At 43.4% G+C, this 10,087-nt stretch overlaps 1 pseudogene; it reads right to left on the bottom strand.

Moving 5' to 3' along the window:
* Positions 1 to 8,018: 8,018 nt before the first annotated feature.
* Positions 8,019 to 8,968, bottom strand: LOC121138241 (annotated as a pseudogene).
* Between the last annotated feature and the right edge of the window lie 1,119 nt (positions 8,969 to 10,087).

Raw genomic sequence — 10,087 nt, 5'->3', positions numbered from 1 at the left:
GGCAAAACCCACAGAGGCAGCTGACCTAAAAAGGGGGGAACACATTGATACCAGAATGATGACTGGGGGCCAGTATAGGATTCATCCAGACATCCCTCCCACCGAACCTGAGTGACAGAAAGAAAGCCTGGTCAATCTGAGGGACCTTGGAGTGCAGAGCAGTATTTATTCCTGGCATACAGAGGGACATAGGGAACCCATGCCAATTTGAGGGATGCTCTCTCAGCCTGGACACTTGGGGAAGAACGTAGGTTCTTCCCGGAATCAAGTGACAGACTCTGAAAATCCCTCATGGAAGGCATTGTCCTACTTGGGGATCAGAGAGGAAAAGGAGAGGAGCTGAGGTGTTGGGAGGATTGGGAGGTGGCAGAGTAGGTGACGGAGAGGGAACTGAGAGTTACATGTATAAAATGTTAAATAAAAAATATGAAAAAACTAATAGGACAGTCTCTCTCTGCATGAGGTAGGGTTGCACAACTTACAGGAGTTTGCTACAAGTGTAAGAGTGTACTAGTAAACATGCCAATGGACAAGAGAACTTACAATAATTCCAAAAAGTGGCACTGTAGGACAAGAAAGTAAGCAGCTTATGGCAATTTGCCCTTTTGTGTGAGTGGTGAAATAAACTGGTTCGACTGCCTGCCCATAATGAACTTTTCCAAGAAATGGGAGAATTACCAGGACAAAACGAGATCCTGTCCTTCTGATTACCAGTACTCTTGCTTAGCAGGAGATTGTAGAAATAGAGGGGATGAAATACAGTTATGAATTGCGGTTACAGATGGCAGGGTGCAAGGAAAGAAACCTACTAACTAGAACTGTGCTAAAGATGCCTCCCTGACACCAGAGAAGTAGGAATCCATGGGAAGAATTTAAAAGTAGGAAAAGAGCAATCAAGAAATGATAGAAGATAACATTCAATTCTGACATTTAATATAGAAGAAAATCTGTATTGGCAAGTAGATGGGTGTCTTGGTTGTCTCATACAGAAAACTGCATCTTAATTTCTTGAATCAGGGAAGAATTAAACATGACATGAAAGAGCCCCCTGGAAGCTTAGTGTGTGAGACTATAGTAGAAATGGGATCATCAGTTTAAGTGGGAAATTGGAGAGACTGAGTTAATGTATCCACTTGTTCTTCCTTGTGTTGAGGCTATTTAATCTAACCAAATAAAAGAAAAGGTCAGTCTCACCCAATCAAACTCACAAGTCACTGACGTTGCTTGGGTTTTCACTAGTAAAATTCTTCAGTATCAGGGATCAGGAAATAATGAAGAACTAGGCAGGTTTAGAAAGATGTCTTAGTAGGTAAGTGTCCTTGCTTTGGAGTCCTTATGATGACCAGTTTGAGCCATAGAATACACCACAAAATTGAACTGACTACCCACAGTTGTCCTCTGATCTTTACCTTTCCATTCAGAAACATATACATCTATACTCATATTTCACACACTAATAATTTGAGGAAAATTAAAGAACAAGACTTCAGAGATTCTTCCTGTAAGAGAGGAATAATCTGTGTCACACAGAAGACATAGGAGCAAAGCAAATGAGTCTCAGAGAGATTTCTTTTGAAGAAAAGGTGCACAAAGCTCAAACTTGACCAGCTGCCCACTGGGCCAGGATGGAATCTGTCTCTTAACCCTAATGAAGGTAATTGGTAGCTACACCTGCCATCTAGCCTTCAGGCTCAAGACTAAACACACCTGAGCCCAATAATGTTGCTATTCAGATTTAGACATTCACTACCAAGGCTAAAACATCCTGTAGCAGCCAAGCTTAGTCATAAAATAAGGACAGTTTTGAGCATTCTGACCATCATTAAGGATGGAGTGGAGCCATCTTTATGGGCCCTGACAGTTCACCTAGTGATGCTTAAGTTGTAGGGTAACAATAGCAATGATTATCAAGATAATATCTTTAGGACAACAGTTGGTGGCACATGCATTTTATCCAGGCATAAGGGAGTCAGAGGCAGGAAGATCTCTGAGTTCCAAGGTCTTTTGGAGCAGAGTAACTTTATTTAATAAATAAATGAGTTTATTTTAAAATTAGCTGTAGGAGATGGAAGGTGTATCTCATGATAGAGGTCTATTATAGAGGGATAGATAAATGACAGATACAAGCACATCTATAATATCTTCATGGCATCAAAGTACCGGCACATAAAATAATCTGAATTTGTATTTAAATGGAAACCTTTATTGATAGTTTAAGATTACAACAGAGATATCTACAAAAACAATCAAAGTAAGACCAAGACAGTGGTTTATAAAACACACAAGTAGCAGCATTTCATTAAGAAGTATTAACAAGATAAACAATATAAACACTACATAGACTCCCAGGATAGATTGTTCCTGTAGACTAAAATGTAGATGAAAATGATAAGAGTTTGGTATGTCACTCTTTCCTGTAATACTAACATTCATCAGGCTGATGTAGGAGGACCAAATTCAGAGAAAACATGGTATATATGATGAGACTCCAATAGTCACCAAGTTTTGAAAAAAAATTATGATAATCTGACATTGAACAAGTGAGTAAAGAGCCCAAATCTTCTCCCATTAAGCTTGATATTTAAAACTATCCACTTGTCAAGTCTTAGACTTAGCACTAGAGAGAGGATTAGCCATACCAGCTGCAGCTTCTGCTTCCTGAGCTAAGGCAACAAGAACTCCAGTCTAATATGCTGTCTAGTAGTGTCAGTAAGGAACTAAACACCTAGTAAACAGCAGTCCCATGGTAGGGAGGGTCAAAGGATTAGTTTCAAGCTTGCCAGGCCTGACTATGCTGAGTGAAGGCTTTGTTATCTACCCAGTAGTTTCACTGAACTAACTGCTCAGGACATAGACCATTCTCTTCTAAATGTTTTATCATAGGAATTCCCTTTGCTCTGTAGGTTGCTGTTGGATGTATTCCAGAGTCCTACTGTGGACCACATTTAACCTAGAGGATATTTTCTCATGAAATACATTTCAGAATATTTCTTTCAAAAACACTATTATTTAAAGCACTACTGGTTATATTTTTGCTTTTCAAAAAGTGTTTCAGCCTTTAATCCCAGCATTTGGGAGGCAGATCACTGTGAGTTCAAGGCGACGCTGGTCTCAAGAGGGAGTTCCAGGACAGACTTGAGTTATGGGATAATTTGACTCCCTAACTGACCATCCTTCAACCCTTCCTGGAGCAGAGTTGCCTTGATTGAAGGACTAGCACCGAGAGCAGCCAGTCTGTTTACTCAGTGACTTTGAAGATTCCTAAAATACCACATTAGGGTTCTCTAGATTCACAAAATTTATAGAATGAATACATATGAATATATGATACATACATATATATGAATTTGCTGAAAAGACTTACAGGTTGAATGGAATTTCAAGAACCCCGTAGTAATTCACTCAATCCCACGAGGCGGTTTGTCTCAGCTGGTCTTCTGGTTATCTTGGAATCACTGGCTAGAATGCCAGCAAAGAAATGCATGTGCTAACAAGCAGAGGGCAAGCAGGAAAGGGATGAATATGTTCCTTTCACTGTCCTTTTATAGGCTTGCAGCAAAGGAGTGGCCGAGATCTGAGTAAAAGGGATGTGATTTTTCACCTCAAAATCTGGATCAAATGACAGTGTGTTGCTGGGTGGTGGTACACGCCTTTAATCCAGGCAGAGGCAGGCAGATTTCTTTAAATTCAAGGGCATCCTGCTCTACAGAGAGAGTTCCAGACCAGCCAGGGCTGTTAAACAAAGAAACCCTATCTCTAAAAACAAAAACAATATAAAACAAAAAGTCAGTGTCTTTCAGACTCAAGATCTGGATCACAGGTGTGCCCTCCAATTCTGGATTGTAGTTCATGCAAGATACAGTCAAGTTCACAACCAAAAATAGCCATCAAAGGTACCTTGAGATTTGCTGTTACAAGCCTGACTTATCTTCAAGAGACCTTATAGCTTATTTCTCTTATGTAAGTGGGGCAGCAGTTCCTGTGACAACCTGTAACTGATTCAATTGTAGTGTTTTGTTTTCCTGAGGGTCTGTGTCATGCTTGCTGCCAATTCTCACTTTCTTTACTTTGCTTGTTTTTTTTGTGGAGGGTGGGTGTTTGAGTCAGGATTTCTCTATGGATTAAGAGGCTGTCCTTGAACTTGCTCTTGTGACCAGGCTGGTCTAGAATTTACAGAGATCTGTCTGCCTCTGTCTCCCAAGTGCTGGGATTACAAGTATGTGCCACCACAGCCAGACTGCTGCAGGTTCTTTTCCTGAGCAGCTACTATGTTTGATGCAAATTCCTATACAGCTGTCATCTGGTTCTGTAAGAACATGTTCAGCTGTGTTTTCAAATTTTCTGGGGAGCTGGTCAATGGTGACTCACACTTGTAATCGCAACACATGGTTGTCAGAGACAGGCAGATATATGTGTCTTTGAGACCAGCTGATCTACTTCCAGGACAGCCTCCAAAGTCACAGAGAATCCCCACCCAAAAAAAAGAACAAAAAAAAACAAAAGAACATCAACAACCAAAAAATTTGCTGGGAGGTTTTCCTGTATAACTCTATGGTGTTACAACTGTCTCTAAAATCTTTCCTTCCAACTTTTGTTTTTTTGGTTTTTGAGTGTATTTGTTTTTCTCAGTAGCGTTTTTTTTCTTTGTTTGTTGGTTGGTTTGTTTAGTTGGTTGATTGTTTTTTGAGACAGTGTCTTACTCTGTATCATTGGCTTGCCTAGAACTCACTATGTAAGCCATACTGATAACAAACTCACAGAGGTCTTTCTGCCTCTGAGTTCCAAGTGTTGGCATTTAAGGTGCTATTATATTGTACTCAGATTTTTGCCTATTGAGTGTGTGTGTGTGTGTTGTGTGTGTGTTTGTTTGTGGGGGAGGGGCGGAGGTAATGTCATTGACCACAAGTTCAGAGGCCAAGGGAAGTTGATGAGTGTCCTGAGTTATCACTAAACCAGAAGCCTGGCAACCAGCAAGCTCCAGTAATCCTACAGTCCCAACCTACACCATATTGGCAATATCTTCTTTTTTTAAATTTTAAACATGCCTTTATTTCCCATAAGTACACACATTTTACTCAGAAATGTAACCACCCCTGCATTTAAAGCTTGGGTATCATTAACAAATTATCTTTGACAGCAGAAACCTCAATGCAATGGACCAATGAGCATTTGGAACATCTGGATTCTGTGTAACCTTAAGCTCTTAATTCAGAACTGCAGGTCTAGGAGTAAATGCTGTCAGTTTAGTTAAATAGCAATGGCAGAGGTCTGAAGTGGGGATGCATTACTTCAGCTAAAGCAGAGGACTCATTTGCAATAGAAGTGGGCAAAGTCCTCCCAAGAGGTCAAGATCAAGGAACCTACAAGACAATGCAATGGGGGATGAATGGTGTACATCTTGATAGTGAGACTCTAGCCATGTTGAAAAGTTGGAGCTCACTCTTATTGATACAACATGTTACTTAAAAGGCAGGCTTTTTCATTTAATCAGCAGCATTTGGTATTAAAACCATCGAAACTCAAAGGAGTAGGATGGTACGAAAAATCTTCTATCATTGATAAAACTACAGGATTTAAAAGCTTCAGAGTATTTAGACAGACAGTTTCTCATCCATGAGCTGCAGTTATTGCATTTATTATTCATCAGAAAAGTTAAGTGACTAATACCATTGTGCTCATTGGTCTTCCCGAAGGAAAGGAGAAGGTAACTTTTGCTCCAGCTTCTAGACCAATTGATAGTGTAGACCTATAGGAAAACACAACGGCAGCAGTTACAGCTAATAGTTTATGCATAGAAGTGCAAGGATTACTCTGCATTTTGTCTTAGTAATGAGCATATCCCTTCCATAGTGGCTAATTAAAACATGTTACACTGTTTTCACCATAAAGTTACTGAATTTATTAGTGAAACGACAGTTCCACTGTTCTTATTGAACAGATGAAGAACAGAGTATTGCTGTTTTAGCCCAGAACAATTTCAGTTATTCTTCTGAAAAGCACCTTAGGTTTTTTCCTTCTAAATTGCTTATGACATCTTTAACATTCACCCTCCTTTTTTGCAATAAAGGCCTTTATAATAATTATTACTAGCCTAGTTCCAGGCAGGCTTAAAGAACTTCAAAGTATGCTGAAACATACACATGACTGTGAACAATTTTTGTGAAAGAATCAGCCACTGTTATAATCCAAAAACTGTATGTGGCTGAAAGCTAAGCTCGTTGCTACCCTATGAAAAAAATATTATCAAGTTTAAAACCATCCTTTGCTATCTAGATTTTCTAGTGAATGGCTCAGAGAGCTGCTTCACAGGAATCCAGAGACATCTCAAACACCAAGATGGGAAGCAACTTGAAATTTAGCAGCCCTGGAAGTGCTTGGTGGTATACCTGTGTCAGATTTCCAAAAGGTTTTCACTAGCCTGTTTTTTTTAAATTAAAACAAAACAAAAAAGCCCCACAAGCCACAGTATCAGTAATTACTTTTTCAGACTACTTTAATGACTGGGGACACACACCCCGTCAGCCTGGTCTATATAACCTGGATATGTGGAGTCAAATGCAGTTTGTCTACCAGGTCAACAAACAGTAGCCACCCACCCATTTGTTACAGGTATTAGAATTCTATTGCCACATGAGTAATCAAGAGGCTGAGAAGACAGCTGGACACAGTTTATTCCTACACTTTGTCTTTATGAAAAGGTCTGTGATAAAAAGGAACCCTATACATAGTAAAAAGGGAGAGCCAAATGCTCCATGGCCAGAAGCTATGGTGCCAACACATCTGTAAACAAGGTAAAGGTACTTAGCCCGTGATAATGCTGCAGACAGCTGCTAGTGTTTGTTACAAGAGTTGGCACAAGGGTTTAATCTCCAACCTTGGTGCCCTAAAGTGGCTAAATTGTTATTTATCCATGTATCTGTTATGTGTGTATACACACACAAATATATACACACAGATTTATGTTAGTGTCTCACGTATCCAAGGCTCCTCTCAAATTCCCTAGGAAGCCAAGTCTGACCTTTAACTTCTAATCCTTCTGCCTCAATGCTGGAGTTATAGGTGTGCACTACACTTGGTTTACTTTACACAGGCTGAGGATCCAGCTCAGGGCTTCTTGCCTGCTCTGAAGGCAGCCTGCACCCAGAGCTCCCCACCCTGTAGGAAGAGGTAGAATGCTTTCTACCTCTTTCTACAGGAAGGGACAGCAGCAGCCAAAAGTGGCTCTTGTTTACAGGAGGGTTGGAATACTCCCCTCACGCCCAGCAGCACAGCTGGAATCACAGGCCTCTGCAGGGTTCCTGGGAGAATGCAAAAGGTGGTTGGAGTATCCGCCTCTACTCTTACAGGAAGATGCTGGAAGTAAGCAGTACCAAATTCAACAGGTGACCAGGGACTTTACATTCAGTTATCTGGAAGCAGAACAGATTCAGCTACTCTGAATCTACTGGATCATCTTTGAAGTACACCAAGAATAAAAGCCACTTGAGGATAACATAGTCTTTGCTGAGTCCCCAACAGAAACAAAACTATCTTAATGACAGAACGGGAGATTCGAGGGCAAGGTGAGCTCTAAGGGGCTGACCTCGGGGGAATCCACATCCATGAACTTCTTACTAAGGGCTACCTGAGACGAGCAAATGTGGCAGCTAAGCCAGGAGGACTGAAATCGCCCTCCATGACTGGAGTGAACCCCGGTGCTGGGGGTTCTCAGATCTACACACTTTAGGAACTCAAATTCGTTTCTTAAAACCAACCCAAATTCAAGGTCATGTACAATCAGCAATAAATTATTAAGGAGCAAAAGGTCCTATGGGCAGGAGAGAAAACAAATCTTAGTCACCGAAAGGAGGAGGGGTTCAAAATCCTTTAGTGTATTTTTGTAGAGAATGAGAAACATTATGGCTTTAGGATGGAAGTGCTTTTCGGATCCCCTGCCCCACTCCCTTAAATCAAAGCCTTGGTGACAGTGACAGTACCAGGAAGCAACCTAGCTTCTCGCCCTCCCGCCCACCCACCCGCATAACCGTGCCCGGTGGCTGTACTCCTGTGGGCCGTGCTCCCAAAGGTTGTCCAAGACGAAGTGCCGGTCACTACAGTAGATCCATCGCTCAGGTGAGGGGACAGAGAGAGGAGCCCTTATGTTAGTTCGTGGGCAGCCAGGCCTTTTTCGAGCAAGGCAGGGCATAACTTTGGCCCACAGTTCCGGGGCAGCGGGCTTTTCAAGGTAGAACCTTGGGTCCTGGATAGGGCTCTCCCTCGCACCAGAAGTCATCGGCCTGTGGGGTTTCCAGGAGCCACACTTCTCGGGGCAGGTCGCTCGCAGAGCTGGAGGCCTCCTTGGGTCTGGTGGGCTCCAGCACACGGTAATAGTGGCAGTCCCGTCCGTCGTCCGTGTCGTAGGGTGGGGCCAGGATGTCCAGGAAGGCGGCTGGCCCGTCCACCGCATCAATCTGGTGCAGGTTGTCCCGGTGTGGCATGAGCACGCAGGACCCGCTGGCTTCGGTGTACTCGGCCCGGGAGCGCAGCACGCCCGGACGCACTGCTTCGCGTTCCCGGGGCTGCAGTGGCGGCTCGAACTGCTGCTCAGGAGGCAGCGCTAGCGGTCCCGCACCCGTGTCCAGCTTGTCCATGCAGCTGATGCGTACCGTGCCGTAGAGCACCTTGAGCATGCCGTGCATGCCCGGGTGGTCGTGCAACGGGATGCTCTTGAGCAGGAACACGCCCAGGCTGAAACCCTCGGTCTCATAGATGTGCATGTAGGTGACCGGCGGCAGGTTGCGCGGCAGCAGCTGCTGCAGCGCCTTCCGCGGCGCGATGTTGAGGTCCTCGGCGCACACCTGGGTCAGCAGGCTCTTAGCTGGCTCAGGTTCTCGGGGAAGCCCGGTGCCGGCTCATCGGAGCCCGTGGCGCCGCCGCAGAAGCTGAGGCACGCCTGGCGAGCGATGCGCTGGATCAGGGAGGCCATGTTGTCACGGGCATGCTCGGCGCTTCCTTTGCGGCCCGCGGCCGGCCCGCTCCGCCTCGGCGCCGCCCCATGCGGTCCCCGGCGGCCGCCACCTGCCCGCAGCCCCGCGCCAGGCGGGAGACACCTCCCCCCCCCCCCCGCAACCACCTGCCGGCGGGGTGCGCGGGGCCCCCCTGCACCGTCGCACGAGCTAATGCGCCTGCCCCTGGCAATATCTTCTTACATGTCGACAATCCCAACATTTAACAAGGATTCTGTGGATTCAAACTCAGGTTTGGAGTAATATTACTCTAATATTTAATGAAGTAATGTCTTGATGCTGATAGTTTCCTGTCAGCTGTTCTCTATCCAAGTTGTTTATGTTTAGTGTGCAGATTCTATGTTTCAGGTTTATCATCATCATCAATATTGACTTTGCTGGAGATTGAACCCACGGCCTTATACATCCAAACAAGCACTCTCCCACTGACCTCTCATCCCACCTCTATTTTATTTATTTCCCTCTGAGGCAGGATCTTGCTAAGTTACTCAGGTTGTCCTAAATATTTGTTCTCCCACCGAAGATATCTAAAGATCTGGGATTAGGAACCTATGCCTCTAGGCCCACTTCTCTTAAATTGTTTTATTTTCTGAGGAAGATTTTTATGTGTGGTGTTTCGATGGCTTTTGTCTCTGCCACTTTGTGGACTCTCTATTATCAGAGCCTCAGCTTTAGTTTGGGTCTCAGATATCTTCTATCACGACGCAATTCCTTAAATCTCTGACGCTACAGTTAATTGAGTCAATTCCCTCTGTATCATTAACTTTGTCAATAAACTATCATTATACCACCAAAATTAATGTTATGAACCTTTGTTTTCTTCATTCTATTTTTATATTATTCTTCCCTTTTTTCTTCATACGCCCAGGTAAAGTTCTATCAATTTTGTATTCCACATATCACTTGGGACTCTTGGGTTCTCTTTATGTTTTCTCTTTGTCTCCTTTGAGTATGATTTTTGCTCATGTAGACCATTCTTCTGACTCTTCTATCTGCTATTTGAAGTATATGCAGAATTTTCACACAATTTCTTTCACTCTATAAAGGAATTTAAATTACTTATTTTAGTTTTTTATGTGTGC

This window comes from Mesocricetus auratus, unplaced genomic scaffold (assembly GCF_017639785.1).
Source record: "Mesocricetus auratus isolate SY011 unplaced genomic scaffold, BCM_Maur_2.0 contig_4908_pilon_obj, whole genome shotgun sequence".
Taxonomy (NCBI): Eukaryota; Metazoa; Chordata; class Mammalia; order Rodentia; family Cricetidae; genus Mesocricetus; species Mesocricetus auratus.
The sequence above is the reverse complement of the archived record's forward strand: the minus strand, read 5'-3'. Positions and strand labels throughout refer to the sequence as shown.